The 17,377-nt window shown below is 42.3% G+C and overlaps 1 protein-coding gene across 1 annotated transcript in view; it reads right to left on the bottom strand.

Moving 5' to 3' along the window:
* Positions 1-16,150, bottom strand: part of ARID1A (AT-rich interaction domain 1A) — a 107,305-nt gene extending 91,155 nt beyond the window's left edge. The window contains exons 1-2 of the mRNA XM_067543322.1: positions 16,065-16,150; positions 15,044-15,180 (exon numbers count right to left, since the gene is read on the bottom strand). The gene's annotated coding sequence lies outside the window, so the exon portion shown is untranslated. The remainder of the gene's footprint in view (positions 1-15,043; positions 15,181-16,064) is intronic.
* Positions 16,151-17,377: the final 1,227 nt, after the last annotated feature.

Here is a 17,377-nt window from a genome sequence, read left to right on the forward strand (position 1 = left end):
TGAAAGCAACTACAAGCACGACAGAGCTCTTTTTGTTCAGAATATCACAAGGACGAATCATCACTGAGTTTCACAGTTTGTTACCATCCAATTTTTAAGTTCTCAACCATTTTGCCTTTACAATTTACACCCATATGGTATACACCTATAGCAAGGCATGTATATCAATGCCATGACAAGAGTTCTAGACCATTGTGATATCAGAGATAACAAACAACACTCTAACTCTACAGTTAATTTTTGGGAACCAATTTTATTGGTTGTATAAGAGAGTACACAGATGGTGGATTATGTGGCCTAACTGCCACCTATACAAACTGTAAGAAACTGAGGCATAGGCAATCTAGCCTAGCGGTCATCACTGGGCTGGTGTCCACAAGTCAAGGACAGCCACAAGACAGTAGCCAGTGATCAGGGTTCAGTGTAAGTCACTGGAGTCAAGCTTGATAGGCAAGAGTCAGCGTCACAGCAAGGCTAATGTTGGAGACAGATCAGAGGTAGTTACCAGGCTGGAATCAGGAGGCAAGAGTCAGGGTCAGAGTCTGGTGGTATAGAAAACAAGGTGAGGTCTGGAGTCGCAACAAGACAGAAGTCTGCATGTTGCCCAGATGACTTCATGGGTCACCCTCGAGAGTTAAATAGTGAGCATAAGCCAATCAGGAGGCTACAAGATGCTGTTGCTATGGTCCCTTTGAGCGGTACTTCCTGCAGCACTTACTCTTCTCAGGGCTCCTTGGATATGGTGCTGCATGGCCTTTTCATGGTGATATGGGAACAGCAGCTGCCCCATGCTCCACGAACCAGAGTTCTAGTCCTGTGGATTCTTACATTATTCACTCCTCTGGGTTGGCACTGGGCCTGGTTTGTCTTAATGAAAACTTTTTATCGGGTCAGAGGCATGGTCTATGGTTCATCGGGTCCATGAACAGCAAGTTCCCAGGAGCACTCTTCAGGACCATAGCCCTCCCAATCTCTGAGGTAAGACAGTCTCTCCTTCTACAGTTTAGAGTCAAGGATAGCATGGACTATGTATTCTTCATGCCTTTGCACCTGGACCAGCAGAGGCAGCTATTGGGACCACTCAGGAAAGGAGTCTTCCATGTAAGGCTTCAGAGGGATCCATGAAAAACAGGATGTATCTTAAAGGACCCGATGGAGCTACAATTTGAAGGTGACAGGGTTGATTTGCTGACAAATCTGGAATAGTCTGAGGAACAGGTGGTCTAAAATAGCCTTGCAGGTTGGCCTTTTCATACAGAGATGTTTTGCTGCAAGCCAGATTTTTTGGCCTACTGAGAGAGCTGAGTCTTCCTGGCGTTGACAGTCTATGTAGTGCTTGTAATCCTTTTTCATATCTTCAAGGTGATCCTTAAGTTCCTTATGGATATGATGAATTCATTGGATCCAGTCAGTGGCTGCTGGGTTTGGGGAGGCTGCCAGCAAGGCCAGGTCTAAAGCGAGGATGATACCTGTAATATGCAAAAAAAAAAAGTGACTCTGTCCCATGGAGGCATGATTGGTCCTGTTGAATGAGAACTCAGCATAAGGCAGGAGGGAGAACCAGTTACCTTGATGATAGTTGACAAAGCATCTTAGGTATTGCTCTAGTGCTAGAGGGAAGTAGAAGTGGGTGGCAACCTTGGCAGCAGTGACCATGAGATGGTCGAGTTCAGGATCCTGACAAAAGGAAGAAAGGAAAACAGCAGAATATGGACCCTGGACTTCAGAAAAGCAGACTTTGACTCCCTAAGGGAGCTGATGGGCAGGATCCCCTGGGAGGCTAATATGAGGGGGAAAGAAGTCCAAGAGAGCTGGCTCTATTTTAAAGAAACCTTATTGAGGGCAGAGGAACAAACCATCTCAATGTGCAGAAAGAATAGGAAATATGGAAGGCAACCAGCTTGGCTTAACAATGAAAGCTTCGGTGAACACAAAAAGGAAGTTACAAGAAGTGGAAGCTTGGTCAGATGACTAGGGAGGAGAATAAAAATACTGCTTGAGCATGCAGGAGTGAAAACAGGAAGACCAAATTACAACTGGAGTTGCAGTTAGCAAGGGATGTGAAGGGTAACGTGACGGGTTTCTACAGGTATGTTAGCAACAAGAAGGTGGTCAGGGAAAGTGTGGGCTCCTTACTGAAAGTGGAGCAATCTAGTGACAGATAATATGGAAAAAGCTGAAGTACTCAATACTTTTTTTGCCTCTGTCTTCAGAGACAAGGTCAGCTCCCAGACTACTGCACTGGGCAGCATAGAATGGGGAGGATGTAAGCAGCCCTTAGTGGTGCACAAATCCATGGGGCCGGATGCAATGCATCCAAGGGTGCTGAGGGAGTTGGCTGATGTGATTACAGAGCCATTGGCCATTATCTTTGAAAACATGTCGCAACTGAGGGAAGTCTTGGACAATTTGAAAAAGGCAAATACAGTGCCCATCTTCAAAAAAGGGAAGGAAGAGGATCTGGTGCGCTACAGACCAGTCTGCCTCACCTCAGTCCTGGAAAAATCATGGAGCAGGTCCTCAAGGAATCCATTTTGAGACACTTAGAAGAGAGGAAGGTGATCAGGAACAGTCAGCATGGATTCACCAAAGGCAAGTCATGCCTGACCGGGATGTGGGGAAAGCGGTGTATGTGATATATCTTGACTTCAGAAAAGCTTTTGATAGGGTCTCCCACAGTATTCTTGCCAGCAAGTTAAAGAAATATGGGTTCAATGAATGGACTAAAGGTGGATAGAAAGCTGGCTAGATCATTGGGCTCAATGGGTAGTGATCAACAGCTCAATGTCTAGTTGGCAGCCGGTAACAAGCAGAATGCTTCAGGAGTCAGTCCTGGGGCTGGTTTTGTTCAACAACTTCATGAACGACCTGAAGGATGGAGTGGATTGCACCCTCAGCAAGTTTGCAGATGACACTAAGTTGGGGGAAATGGTAGATATGCTGGAGGTTAGGAATAGAATACAGAGTGACCTAGACAAATTTGAGAATTGGTCCAAAAGAAATCTGATGAGGTTCAACAAGGATAAGTGCAGAGTCCTGCACTTAAGATGAAAATCTCACACAGTGCAACAGACTGGGCACCAACTGGCTAGGCAGCAGTTCTGCAGAAAAGAATCTGGGAGTTACAGTGGACAAGAAGCTGGATATAAGTCAACAATGTGCCCTTATTGCCAAGAAGGCTAACAGCATATTGGACTGCATTAGTAAGAGCATTGCCAGTACATTGAGGGAAGTGATTATTCCCCTCTATTTAGCATTGGTGAGGCCACATTTGGAGTATTGTGTCCAGTTTTGGGCCCCCCACTACAAGAAAGATGTGGACAAATTGGAGAGAGTCCAGCGGAGGGCAACAAAAATTATTAGGAGGCTGAAGCACATGACTTATGAGGACAGGCTGAGGGAACTAGGCTTGTTTAGTCTGCAGAAGAGAAGAGTGAGGGATGTTTGAAAGTAGCCTTCAATTACTTGAAGGGGGGTTCCAGGGATGATGGAGCTAGGCTGTTCTCAGTGGTAGGAGATGACAGAACAAGGAGCAATGGACTTAAGTTGCAGTGGGGGAGATGTAGGTTGGATATTAGGAAAAACTTTTTCACTAGGACAGTGGTGAAGTACTGGAATGCGTTACTTAGGGAAGTAGTGGAATCTTCATCCTTAGAGGTCTTTAAGACCCAGCTTGACAGAGCACTGGCTGGGATGATTTAGTTGGAGTTGGTCCTGCTTTGGACTAGATGACCGCCTGAGGTCCCTTCCAACCCTAATATTCTATGATTCTACTTGGTTCACCCTCTCTGTCTGCCCATCTGTCTGGAGTTGGTAGGCGAGGAGGTAAAAGCACAAACATCCAATAACCAGAAAGTTTCATACCCAAAGTAAGACAAACTGTGGGTCTCTGGATATGGTCCAGAAGCTAATGGAGACTGATAACATGCACCATCAAGAAATGAGCTTTTGTTTCAGCAGAGGCAGGCAGTTACAGGGATGAAGTGTGATATTTTGGTCAGTTGGTCTGCAACAGTCAAGACCACTGTGTATCTGTCAAAGTTGGGGAGTTCACTATGAAATCCATGGTGACTGAGGCCCAGGATCTAGGTGGGGTCTTCAAGAGTACAAGAACGCTGAGAGGCTTAGCATAGGGCATCCTGGTGCCTGCACACAGGTCATAAGTGTCAACATAGTGCTGGACTTCGGTTCACATACGTGGCCTCCAGAAGAAACAGGAAGCTGTGCAGAATGTCTTAAGATGGGCAAAATGGCGGTCTGTTTTGGTGAAAATGCTGGCAGACCACACTTGAGCTAGCAACTCTGAGATTAGCAGCATGGGACACTGGTTTTGGACTCTCACTTGATTTAGGGCACAATGGGCTATGCAGAGGGTAGCATTCCATCCTTTTTCTTAACAAAAAGGACCAGAGCCCTTGTTGGGGAGGTGGAGCATTGGATGAAGCTCTTTGCCAGGTTTTCTTGGTTGTATACACAAAGGGCTGCCAGTTTTGGCTTGGACATTACACAAACCCACCTGTAAGGGGCCTTTGTTTCAGGTTGCAGGTCTATAGGTCAGTTGTAGTTCCAATGCAGAGGTAGTGGGTCCATTTTTTTCTTTTAAAAAAATGTTTGCATAATCCTGATGTTTATCAGAGAGATGGGGACTCAAGCTTGGAAGTGGTTCCTTTTGGCTAGCCACCACCACGTGGGGTTCCCCTGATCAGGTGAAGGAGCCTGGGACAGAGGGTGGGGGCTAGCAGCATGCATACCCTTCATCATCAATGTTCAAATCCTCTTCTCTCACCAGGAGATGCAAGGGTTGTGCTGCTCTCGCCAGGTGACACCAAGAATAAGGGGGAAGCATCGAAAATGAATTACGCTGAATTGTAGCACCTGCCGATGCCCCTGGAGAATGGCCTCTAGGGATACTGTTTCCTGCACTACTGGTCCCAAGGATAGGAGTGACTCATCTGTCGTCTCTATGAGAACCGATGTAGGCTTTAAATGGAGGGGGATCTGTAGGGCTTGAGCAGCTTCAGCATCTATGAAATTATTGGTGGCCCTAGAATCAATCAGGGCCCACTGAGGGGGAATTGGCTTGGCCCCATTCACAATACATAACTGTATCGTACTTGGAAGCATGGGGAGGACCTGCCTGACCCAGACCAGGTTTTCATCAAGGGCTGGGGGATAATTCCAGAGCATAATGATCTGATGGAGTCCAGGTTGGGCTCACTTGTTTCACATTTCCTTGTTGGTTGAGGTCTGTGATAGGCAGGAGGTGAGGGCATGTCTGGCACTCCGCAATAAAAGCATAAATTATTGTGCCTGTCACTGTTCCTTCTCTTCTAAGGTCAAGCACTGGTGCACGAGCTTAATCTGCATCAATATATGGTTGGGTCCTAAGGTTTTTAGCATCGTGTATGGGCAAGGCAGCGGTGGCATGTGCCTATTTCTCTTCTCCTTTTGCTCATGCAGCAGTTGTCAATACAGAGAGAGGTCAATAAAAGCATCCAAGCTGGTTAGGGTCTCAACACAGGTTAGTTCATCCTTTACCTCCTCATTAAGTCCATACTGAAGTTGGTGCAGTTGGGCTGCCTCATTCCATTTGTCGGCTGCAAGTCACTGGAATTGGGCAGGGTATGAGGTAGCTGGCCCTCTCCCTTGCTGGAGCCTTTATAGTGGAGCTTCCACTGAATCAGTACAATGAGGGTCATCAAAAATTGCAGAAAAACAATCACAGAAAGGCATTTCAGTCAGTTAACATCAGGCTCTCCTGCTCCAGCAGGGGGAAAGCCCAATTCAACACTTCTCCAGCTAGCAAAATGATCGCTATTTCCACCCTTGTCTGGTCAGTGGGATACATTACTGCTCTGCTGTTGAAAATGAGACTGCATTGGTTCCGGAATCCCCTGAAATACTGGCGGTTCCCATCAGTTAGCAGTACTGTTGGACTCTGTTTGGAGGGCAGTGGCCCAACATAAGTCTGCAGCATGGCCCTCTCTTCCTGGTACCATGCTAGCTGTATGCAAAGTGTCTGATTTTCTGCTAGGAGCCGTGCCACTTGGGACCACATCACATAGTCCTCGGTTTGGAGTTGAACAACAAGCTCCTGCAGATCTGGTACCCCATTGGGTCATGATAGACGTGCCCCTTCCATATCCCTACTAAGGAGCTTCTGCAGAGCTGGTCAAAAGTGGTCTAGACAAACTACAAAGGACCAGGGCGTAGGCAATCTAGCTTAGCAGTCACAGTTGGGCTTGCATCCACAAGTCAAGGACAGCTATAAGACAGTAGTCAGCAAGCAGGGATCAGAGTAATCACAAAAGCCAGGATCAACAGGCATGAGTCAGGGTCACAGTGAGGCTAGGATAAGAGACAAGAGATCAGAAAGTGAGGTGAGAGGTACAGTCACAGCAAGTCAGAAGTTTGCATGGTTACCCAGACAACTTCCGGGGCCACCCGCCAGGGTTAAATAGTGAGCATGGGCCAATCAGAAGGCCACAGATGCTGTTGCCATGGTCCCTTTGGGCACTACTTCCTGCGGTTCCTAGTGCTTCCTGGAGGTAGTTCTGAATGGCTTCTCATTGGATTTGTGAGATGGCAGCTGTCCCAGGCTTTACAGACCTGGGTTCTAGTCCTGTAGATCCTTACACAAATCTCACAAAACAACATCCTCTCACCCCAGGATTCACCCCTCATTTGCCACAAGCACACACAATAATCCTAAGCATCACTCTGAATCCCAGAACGTCTGACTCAGTGTGAAGCAATGGGAACAGCTACAAGAGATTTTTGTTTAGAATATCACCAAGTTCAATCATAACTGGGATTCACACTCTCTTACCATCCAATTTTTTAAGGATCTCAACCATTTTTTTTGGTAATACGACTTTACGAATTACACCATGCGACAGACAGCACAGGATTTCAGCTACTCGTTTGTTATCACTGTCACTGTGTTATGTTTGATAACGGATTCTGTTGAAGAGAACAGATTCCTACATTGTCAGGGAGATAGTCAGGATACATTAAATAGGTCTTTTCCATCTCTAACTTCTGATAACATGGCCATTTCCTTCCACCATAAAACCTGGAGCTACCCTCCCTATTAAAAGTATAGTCAATGCAGATGCCAAAAGCAACTGTGGAACCTTCCTCTTTGTCTTTCACATTGTTTTAGATATGGAGCCTCTGCTGTGATAATTTCCTTGAGAAGCAGCAGGATCTAGTGGACAGAGTGCTGGATTGGCATAAAAGATTTCTAGTCCAGGCTTAGCTTGTGCCTTTTGTTTCCTTTCCCATCTTTTTCTGTCTTGTCTATTTAGATTGTAAACTCTCCATGTTTTACAATGCATTTATACTGTCACAGTGTCTATCTCAATGAGGCCCCAAATTTCAGGTGAGACACTCTAGGTGCTACTGTAATTATAGGTGAAACTGGCAGCTACACCTATAATTAAGGTTATTTAACATTTCCATTATAAGACCCTATTTTCAGTTGCTAATAACTTTGCCAAACTTTAACTGTTGAGGATGAAATTTTCCATGCAAAGTGGTTGCCTCAGGCTGATAATTATTATTACTATTTTAAGTTTCAATAGAAATGGTTCAGCCATTTGCAAGAATGAGGGTCAGGTAAAATACAGTTTTGCCCATGGTAAATTCTTACAGCTGTTTGCTGAAAAATTCTAGCACCTCCACATTTGCACCTCCACATTTTGAGCAGAAAGGTTGCTTTGGGGGCAGAGATGCACTTTTTGCTGTTCTTGTGAAAATCCATGCAAATCTGGCTGAATTAAAAGCCTCTGAAAATTGCCATTTGCACATGCTTAGCAGAGGCTTGTTAGAGGCTTGCAGCGAAATTCTCTGAATGTTCCGTACGCCCTGAGCATGGTCCACCTTCATAATTCAATGCCAACCAGACTGTGCATAGTCCACCCCAAAAAAGCATACTGAGCTTTTCCTGCAGCTGTCCCTTCCAGATGCTGAGGGCCACTGTGGCAAAACTGAGAACAGGGAGACTGTCTTGCCTGTATTCCAAATGCTTCTCCTGTTAGCATACTGACAGCATAGAGGAGGAAGAAATGCTCTGACTCAAATGAAGAGGGGAACAAAGACAGAATGGGGTACACAAAAGCAGAGAAATTGAATAGGCTGGGGGAATTATAGAGCTGTGGGTGATAGAAGCAAGACAGATACCAACAGAAGGGGAAACAGAAGGAATATGACAGGGACAAAGGGCAGAAGGGTCAGTAACCAACAGAGTACTCTCCACTCCAGAACTGGAATAGCATTCAAATTTTCTCAATCTCTATGTTCCTCCGCAGTCAGCAAATATATATGAAACCCATTGGCAAAGTGGGTTTCTCATCCCCCTGTAGCAGCTGGTTCACATACAGGATAACAGTCCTATATTCCTGTAAGTTACTGCATTAACTCAAGTGGTAGAGGTCTGTGCTGTGAAGCTTAAGGTTCCAACCATGCTGATGACCCTTGTGGGGGTCAGTCTGGTTCCACATGATTAAATTTATGTTTTTTCAGTTTACTTTTTAAAAACATATAAATTACATATAATAAAACTGTGATAAGACAACATTAAGGTTGCAAAATAAAGCACAAGATGGATGGTGCACAGAGAATGAAGTGGAGAGTGAATGAGTCCCTAGGTTTCTCAAATTTGCCAGCGAAAAAACAGGACACTTGTTAATTTTGTCCTTAATCTCTTTCTTGGTTTCCCCTCTTTAAAATGAGGATAATACCTCACAGGGCTGTTGTGATGATAAATTAATTAACATTTGTAAAGCAGTCATATGCTATAGTGTTGAGAACCAGAAAAAGTCCATGAGGAAATTCATAATTCTATATTCACTGCAGGGTTTGAATTGTGCTCAATACATAAAGTATGGAGCTCCACATTGAATCAGGAGGATAAAGTATTGAATAACTACTGATTTGGTGCAATGAATGAGGCAAGGTCCTATGGAAAAAATAGTATGTGACAATGTGATATATTATAATGCATATGCACAAAGGGCTGAATTAAGGTTGCATGACCAAAACTCAAAGAGCCCCACACAAGAAAACAGTGCACTGCTCCATTCCCTGAAAAATTCATCCAGGTCACAAGTGTAAAGAAGCATGAAATACACAGAGTGAGTAGTATGTAAGCTGACCTGGCCTGGAATACCAGCAAGCTCAGCAAATTCTCTGTGTCAGACTGTACTTGGAGAACTAAGCAGGGATCCTTGCTCTAGTCAAATCTGTGCATATGCAATGTCACTACAGAAACAAAGAATCCCACACTTCTGTACAGAACTGCTAGAAGAAAAATTTCCAAACTGTCTCATAGCAAACAAAATATTAGTACTCTCTAATGTACCTAAAAAAGGAGTGTGTGGAGTTTCCCACCATCATATTTTCTTGGGGTGGGTGTGCAGGAAAAGGGGGATGAGGTGGTAGAAGATGATAGTGCAGATTTAAAGAATATTCCAACAGGAAAACTCTCTCGCTCGGTCTTTTTCACTTAATGTTCAGCAAAAGTAGAATTGTTTCTTGAATATTCAGAGGATACTATTTTTATTTTAGAGACTTAAGTCAGAATCAATCCAGCAAGAAAAGGAGGGGGAATACTTTTGTTGCATTTCCCTCTCCTGTGTTTTCTTGTGTCACTCATAAAAGAGAGGAGTATATCCTATGAAATCCACTTTGCCCAGTTTGAGAAACACAGTTTTAGAGGAAGACTTTCTTGCATATCCAGACTATGGAATAAGATCTCTGTAGAGGTATGAGATTGAGAAAAGGGCAAAAGATCACTATCAAAATAAAGACATACACCAGTTTATGAGCAAGATCCAGAAGCTGGCAAGCTCACCAGTTATCAACTGTAGGGAAAGGATTTGATCTCTTGTGAACTGTCTGTGTTCATGCATGGAGGTCACATCTTAATTGTTTGTAACAGAGAATGAAAATCCACTGTCCCTTATTCTGCTAATTGTAGCTGTGACCTCAAACCCTCACACCACATTACTTAACTATCTAATTTCTGGAGAGGCATAAATTAATTTGGGAAAGCATTATTACCTATAGTACTAATTGCAGACTTAGAGAAACAAGAATTTACTCAACACAAGAAAATACGGGATTTATATATTTACTCTGGTCTTACACATTTTCAGAGGACATGCCAAAATGGCTTAGGGAAGGTTGGAAGTGGATGAATGCCAGTTTTTACTAATTCCCATAGTCCCCACCTTCTCTTCCCCCACAAATAATGTTCACTAGAAGAGTGATCTTCCCATGGGTATATGCATCAATTGCTTTCCACCATAAAGTTACACATCACAGTTAACTCTCAGTTTTAGAAATATTTTATTATTTGTATTGCAGAAGTCCCCAAAGCCACAGTCAGAATCAGGGTCCCATTGTGCTAACTGCTAAACAAATATATAGAAAGGCACCATCCCTGCCCTGAAAAAACCTCCAACATACTGGTTTCGTTATTACTCATTTGTCTTTTGCTGGTAGCAGCTGCACGCCTCATAGACTTCCACTCCCGCTAACAGCCCTCAATGATTGTAAAGTATGTTGCTTCACATGTGGCCAGTGCTGCTCCATTGTGCCTGTCACCTCACCTATACAGTCTCTCTGCCTGCTCACTTCTGTCTTATTCAAGGTGGTCCAGCTGCTGTCATTGCACTGTCTTCAGACCTTTCCTTATCCTCCTCCTCCTACCTGACACTTCCAAACTCCAACTGCCACCTCTGTTCTTTCTCTTTTTTTAAAAAGGACATCACGAAAATCATTCTGCTAATGTTTGAATAGCAGCAGAGTAGAAAATATTATTGGTCTATTGCTGAACTCTGTAAGACTCTTTCTTATATTGCAATTCTGGTCTCTCAGAGCTTCAGGTGAAAACTTCCACCCCTATTTTATATTAATATTTTTGCCAAATTAAAATGTTTTCAAACAAAAATAAATCAATGTATATCACAACTTCCATCCCTTATTCAAAATGACCATTAGCTGCCAGTTTCTCTCTAGTATTCCCTTCAAAGGACTTGGCTCTGAGACCCATTTGGATGTTGTCCAAATGTAGTATGTTGTGATCTCCTCAGAGCCATCTCTTTCTTCTCTTTTCCAGCTATGACATTTTCAGTAGGGTTCCTGGGAGCCAACAGTCCATACACCAGTTCTGCCCAAAATACCTCTTTTAATTTGCCTTCTGCTACAGTTAACCCAGACAACAACTTTGTATTGCTGTTTCTTTGAGTTTTCTGTCAAACCCATTTTGAATAGGTTCCTGTGTAACATTCACTCCATACCCTGGCCTATCCCTGGCCTTACCACATATGCATGTTTTAGAGATTGGCTGCTTGATCTCTGCATAAAACTTTGATTTCCATTTACTTGCCAATTTTCCTGCTTTCTTATTACCGCCATAATACTAAGGATAAGATACAGTCAGGCTAGGCTTTCGTCTCCAATTATGTTTCCTTTGCAACACACACTTCAAGTATTACATGATTTTTGGAACCTATAGTCCTTTACTCAGTTTCTTTTAGAACATCATGGAATGTCTTACAGTATGACTCCCCAAGACAATAAGAATCATGTGTCTAAGTCTCTCTTTCACTTTTGTTTAATATTTACTCCAGGTCTCAGTAGTCTCAAGTAATTTTTCTTACATTTTCTTCCATAGAGCTCGTAGGTAGCGGCTCTACTTTACTGCAGTTAGTTCATGTTCTCTCCTGCTTTTTCTTATTCTAACTTTGTTAGCTTTGTACTTTGCAAAATTTGTCAATATTTGCAACCAAATAGATACAAGCCTTTACCAGAGCTGCTTCCAAACTACCTGCAAATCTTTTCCTGTAATTTTCTTGCAATTCTTTAGGGCCTCTTTTATGGCCCTTTCATTCTCTATTTGAAGTTTCAATTTTTACTCAAATATTTTTGCATTCTCATCAGCTTTCTTGAAGACTTGTTCACTCAGTCTTAGACTGGAACTACAAGAGATCTGCCTCAGTATCACACTTCTGGCACATCAGACTAATATTCTGAATTGTATAGATGCTCTCCGTGGCAGTGCAAAAGTTATTAACTTATCTACCTCAGTCTCATCATCTGTAAAATGAGAACAATAAACACCTCCCTGGTTTATCTTGGAATGAGCTTTCTTTCCCCAAACAAAAAACCCATTTGAAGCTCTTTATTAAACTGTTCCCTGGATGATTAAGAGTCCACCCTTTTCTATATATAAAAGGATTTTAATCTGTTTGTTCTTACAGAAAAAAACATTAAAATTAAAGAAAATATTGCAGGGAAAAGTCTTATGTCACTTGGAGTATTGTTGCTACATTTCAAATATGAGCAAAGCAGAAGATAGCAGACGTCTGAGGAGAGTAAATGAAGACGTAAATACTCGGGAAGCAAACGTGATCAAGACAGCAAGGCAGAGTAAAAAGAGTTTGCAAAACTGGGAGAACACTGTGGAATACAGCAGCAACTGAGCTGAAAGAAATCACACTTTCTCATGGAGAAATGAGAGTGGATGGGAGGGTCTAGGTTAGCAGAAAGAGAGACTTGGGGTGTCTTGGAGAGTCAAGTTAATCTTGGAAGGTCTGAAAATGGAGAGAGAGCAACATAATGTGGACACTGAATTAGTGGAGGAAACGAGAAGATGGAGAAACAATCAAAAGATGCCCATAATGTTAGGGAAGGGAAGTTGAAAGAGCTCACTGCAGTCATTGAACTATGGGGAGCTGAGAGGTTCACCAGAACTCCAAGTTAACTTGCTTTGTATATAAATTTCCATGGCCAGTTGGTACTGTCCCCAAAACTTTATCTGCCCTAGTCTTAGTTTAAAACACTCAAAAAAAGGAATGGTTTAGTCACATGGTCTCATCTGAGGTCTAGTAGCCAGGGATCCCTGATTTCTAATGTGAATTTTACAGATGTTCTCTGTGGTTGTGGAAAAGTTACTTAACTTCTCTACTTCAGTTTCATCATCTGTAAAATAGGAACAATTATACTTATCCTTATGTTGACGGTTAATTGAATGTCTGTAAAGAAATGTAAATAGATAAAATGTTACATATGCGCTAAAATTATAAATATGTATTCTTTAAAAAAATTTTAAATCTTCTTGTGATCTCTCTATGGTTCTCGACCAGGGATACACAGAGGTCTTTCAGGGGGTATATCAGCTCATCAGATATTTGCCTAGTTTTACAACAGGTTACCTAAAAAGCTCTAGTGAAGTCAGTACAAACTAAAATTTCATACAGTCAATGACTTGTTTATACTGCTCTTTATACTATACACTGAAATGTAAATACAATATTCCAATTGATGTATTTTATAATGATGATATGGTAAAAATGAGAAAGTAAACGTTTTTCAGTAATAGTGTGCTGTGACACATGTATTTTTATGTCTAATTTTGTAATCAAGTAGTTTTTAAGTGAGGTGAAACTTGGTGGTACTCATGACAAATCAGACTCCTGAAAGGGGTACAGTAGTCTGGAAAGGTTGAGAGTCACTGCTCTATAGGGTTATAGAAGGCTGGTGCATGCATGCTAAAGGTTTACTTAGTGCAGATATAGTCCCTTCATTTCTACTCATATGACGACACTGAGTGGAGAGCAAAGAGGGTCATCAATAACAGGATAACAATATTAAATGGAAGACACAGAGCATTATGTTAGTGGAGAAGGTTGGCTTGAGGGGTTGGCTTCGTTTAGAACTGCAGTTTGAATGGCAGAATAGCAGCTCACTTTCACATTTCTAAAAATTCACATTTCATGTAGGTTTGAGAAATTAAACAAAATAAAAATCAGCAGGTTTCCCTTTTTTCTTCCTGCAAATGTAGCTCTGATCAATGGACGTCTATGAAATAAGTCTGCTACCCTATAAAATAGCTAGAATTTATCCCAATTATTACTCTACCAGAGAGTCTAGGGAGGTGGGAGGAAAGAGAAGAAGTGACCCTGTGTTAAGGAGGAAACAACTCAGATCAATGCACCAGCAGCTGGACAGTCTTCCCTTTGCTTATTTGCACCAACAATACTATTATCTGAAAACACCAGTTCCTCTACCTCCTGCCTTTTATGGAACAGCTCAAAGAGAAAATTAACCTTGGTTGGTGGTGACATGGTTAAAAATATTATGGAAAGAGAATACCCCTCCCAAGTAGGAAAATGTATATATAATTTGAAGTGATAAGCAATGATTGCACAAAATAAATGCAAAAACCCAATGAAACTCTGTGCTCTCAAAGTTGGAAAATTAAAATAAAGTAAGTTTTACAACTGAATAAGGCAAATACATACTATGGAGTTGTGGGAAAATGCAGAGTGTATTTCGTCTTGATTGGCTGAAGCACTGGAGCCATAACACAATGGCAAACAGTTTAAAATCAAACAAAAAAGACTAATCTTCAATGAAGGGGATCTATCAAGTATGTCCTAAAAACTTTCTGCCTTGAAGTATCTTGATTTGTTCATCTGTCCTGGTTGTAAGTAGGAAAACTGACAAATTTGCAAGATTCTCTTACTCTAAGATTTCATTTTACATTATGGCTGAATTGTGCTAGCAATGAGAATTTTAAAACATGAACAAGTTTCCTTGGTCATCACAAACAATTTTTGCTGTGAGACATGTTAGTTATCTATGCCCTGTACCGTACTAAAAATCCTTGTTCCATATCTTCCAACCTCTAGAATCAGTAAAAGCCAATACCCTAAATAAAAGGGAAAGGGAGAAGAAGGGAGGAAGGGAAGGAACTACCAGGGACATTCCTCTTTTTCATTTTGTTTCAGCAGTCAGGGTACTGGTGGTGGTGATGGTGAAGGACAGAGCTGGAATGGTGGGCCACAAGCAGCATGAGCGGCCTAGACTTTTGTGTTGTAAAATTGGGCCCTTCTGCAAAACCATTCCAGTGGGGTCACTCACACGCTTATATATGTTTTTATTAGTGATTATATTTTATTTTATAATGTTTTGTAACATCTTATTTTAAAATATATGCTTTTTTTGGTAACATTTTATAAAAATAACTTACATTTTTCTTGCTTTTTTTTCTCTCTTCTCAGTTTACTCCCTTCACTCCATTTTTAACTTTCACTCCACTTTGTACCTTGGTGTCGTCTTCCTTTCTCTCTTCCAATGTCTGCATTTGTTCTGTTTAAATTTTCTGCACTATTTAACAATAGACGCATAGACTTTAAGGTCAGAAGGAACCATTATGATAACCCCATGCTACAGAGGAAGGCGAAAAACCCCAGGGCTTCTGCCAATCTGCCCTGGAAGAAAATTCCTTTCTGACCCCAAATATAGCGATCAGCTAAACCCTGAGCAAGTGGACAAGACTCACCAGCCAGACACGCTGGAAAGAATGCTCTTTAGTAACTCAGAGCCCACCCCATCTAATATCCCATCACAAGCCTTTGAGCATATTTACCACTAGAAGTCAAAGATCAGTTAATTGCCAAATTAGTCTGTCCCATCATACCATCCCCTCCATACATTTATCACGCTTAGTCTTGAAGCCAGCTAGGTGTTTTGCCCTCACTGCTCCCCTTGGAAGGCTGTTCCAGAACTTCACTCCTCCGATGGTTAGAAACCTTCATCTAATTTCAAATCTAAACTTCCTAAAGGCCAGTTTAATGGTTCCCTCACCCCTTAAATTCCCTCTCCAACCAGTTTGTACACTCCCTCCTTCTCTTTGTTCCCCCCTTTCACACTCCCCTCTTCCTCCTTTCCTTTCTTTTCCACATGATCTCATAAAAGTCTCACTCTATTTCCTCATCCTCAATCTTTTGTTCCAACCTCCCTATTTCTTCTTTGTACAACCCCAACCAAAGGTCAAACTGGAAACAAATGTAATTATATTCTCCAAAGTTCCCTCACAAACTGAGATTTATTCAAATGAGACTTCAGTTATGGTAGACCTTCAGAGTATGACTGTCCCTCTTCTTTCTAGCAAGCCTCGATCAGCAGTGAAATATTTAACAATGCTGACATTTAATTTGTCTTTGTACTTCACAGATAATAACCACTAAATTAATAGAAATAGTTCTTACCTCTCTCAGAGCCATTGTTTCAGGCTGCATGCAGACTCAGGCAAACATCACTGCATCCATTTCAGGCCATGTTTTTAAGTTTATTGGTGCAATCATAAGTGTTATAAGCTTATACTCTGCAGCACAAGATGATAGCCCTCTGGAAAAAAAAGTATTGGTTTGCCAAACTGCAGTGAACTGGATCAATTCAATCCCTGACACTCACCATCCACTCACTCTACAGAAACACATAGCCATCTGACCTGCCACTCTACAGATACCCCTTTGTGGACAGCCTTCCATCCTGTATAGCTTGATAGACAGGAAAATGAAAGAATTGGGAAGGAAGCAAGGCACTGGTGGAAGCAAGCAGGAGGAGTAGCCAACGGTTGTGATGAATGGAGGAGGTGTTGGGATGTTATGGAGGCAGGTGGAACTGCTGGCCTAAGGTTGATAACTCCCAGGAAGCCCAAAAATGAACTGATGTGCTGTAGGCTGCCTGTACATACATTGTGCTGCTAGCTACTTGTTGAGGAGCTGGTACAACTAACAGGAGCTGCTGGCTCCCTGCCACTTAACTGCTCAGAAGAGCAGCACCATTTCATTCAGTAGCACAGAGGAACTTGAAGAAGCAGCCCTATCCTGTGGGCCAAGAAAGAGACCATCACACTGGGAAAGTGCCCAGTTGTCTAGTGGCCCTGTCTGTGCCTAGCATAGGACAGAGAAGTAGATTCCTTCTCTTCTGAGCAGTCAGGTTGCAAAGGAAAGAAAAAGGTATACTGTATTGTGCATAGAAAAAAAAACATTAAAAAAAATTAAAGGGACAATTGTCCAATAAGCTAGAAGTCTGTGAACCCCTTTGGAGTTACTGTCTTGGTGTTCCTCCATTATGGAGATGTATTTGGCATTAGATGAGTCCATCAGATCATGTGAATCTAAACAAATTATTTTAACTTTGATCCTCTGCCTGCCTCCAGTTGCATTTGTCTAGGTGATGGGCATCCTAAGTGCTTCATAAAGCACTAACTCTGGCGGTACTAGAGAGAAGAGTCTTCAATACAAGCTTTCTCTCTCTCCTCTTAAAGCAGTGGTTCTTAACCTTTCCAAACTACTGTACCCCTGAAGCCTGAGTCCCACCCCCACGGGGCTGAGGCATGTAACTTAGTTTCATGGCACCCCTGTGGCTCCAGGCAATTGCCTTTCTTGCCACCCCCAATACCAGATCTGCACTTGCGACCCCTCTAAACCCCCAGGTTAAGAAACACTGTCTTAAAGGAAGGGACAGTTCAGATAAGACACAATCTCCTACCTGAACAAAGGAAAAGGGCTTTGGA

The sequence above is a fragment of the Emydura macquarii genome, unplaced genomic scaffold, assembly GCF_026122565.2.
Source record: "Emydura macquarii macquarii isolate MOO-44397 ecotype Brisbane River unplaced genomic scaffold, CSIRO-AGI_Emac_v2 contig_820, whole genome shotgun sequence".
Classification (NCBI taxonomy): Eukaryota; Metazoa; Chordata; order Testudines; family Chelidae; genus Emydura; species Emydura macquarii.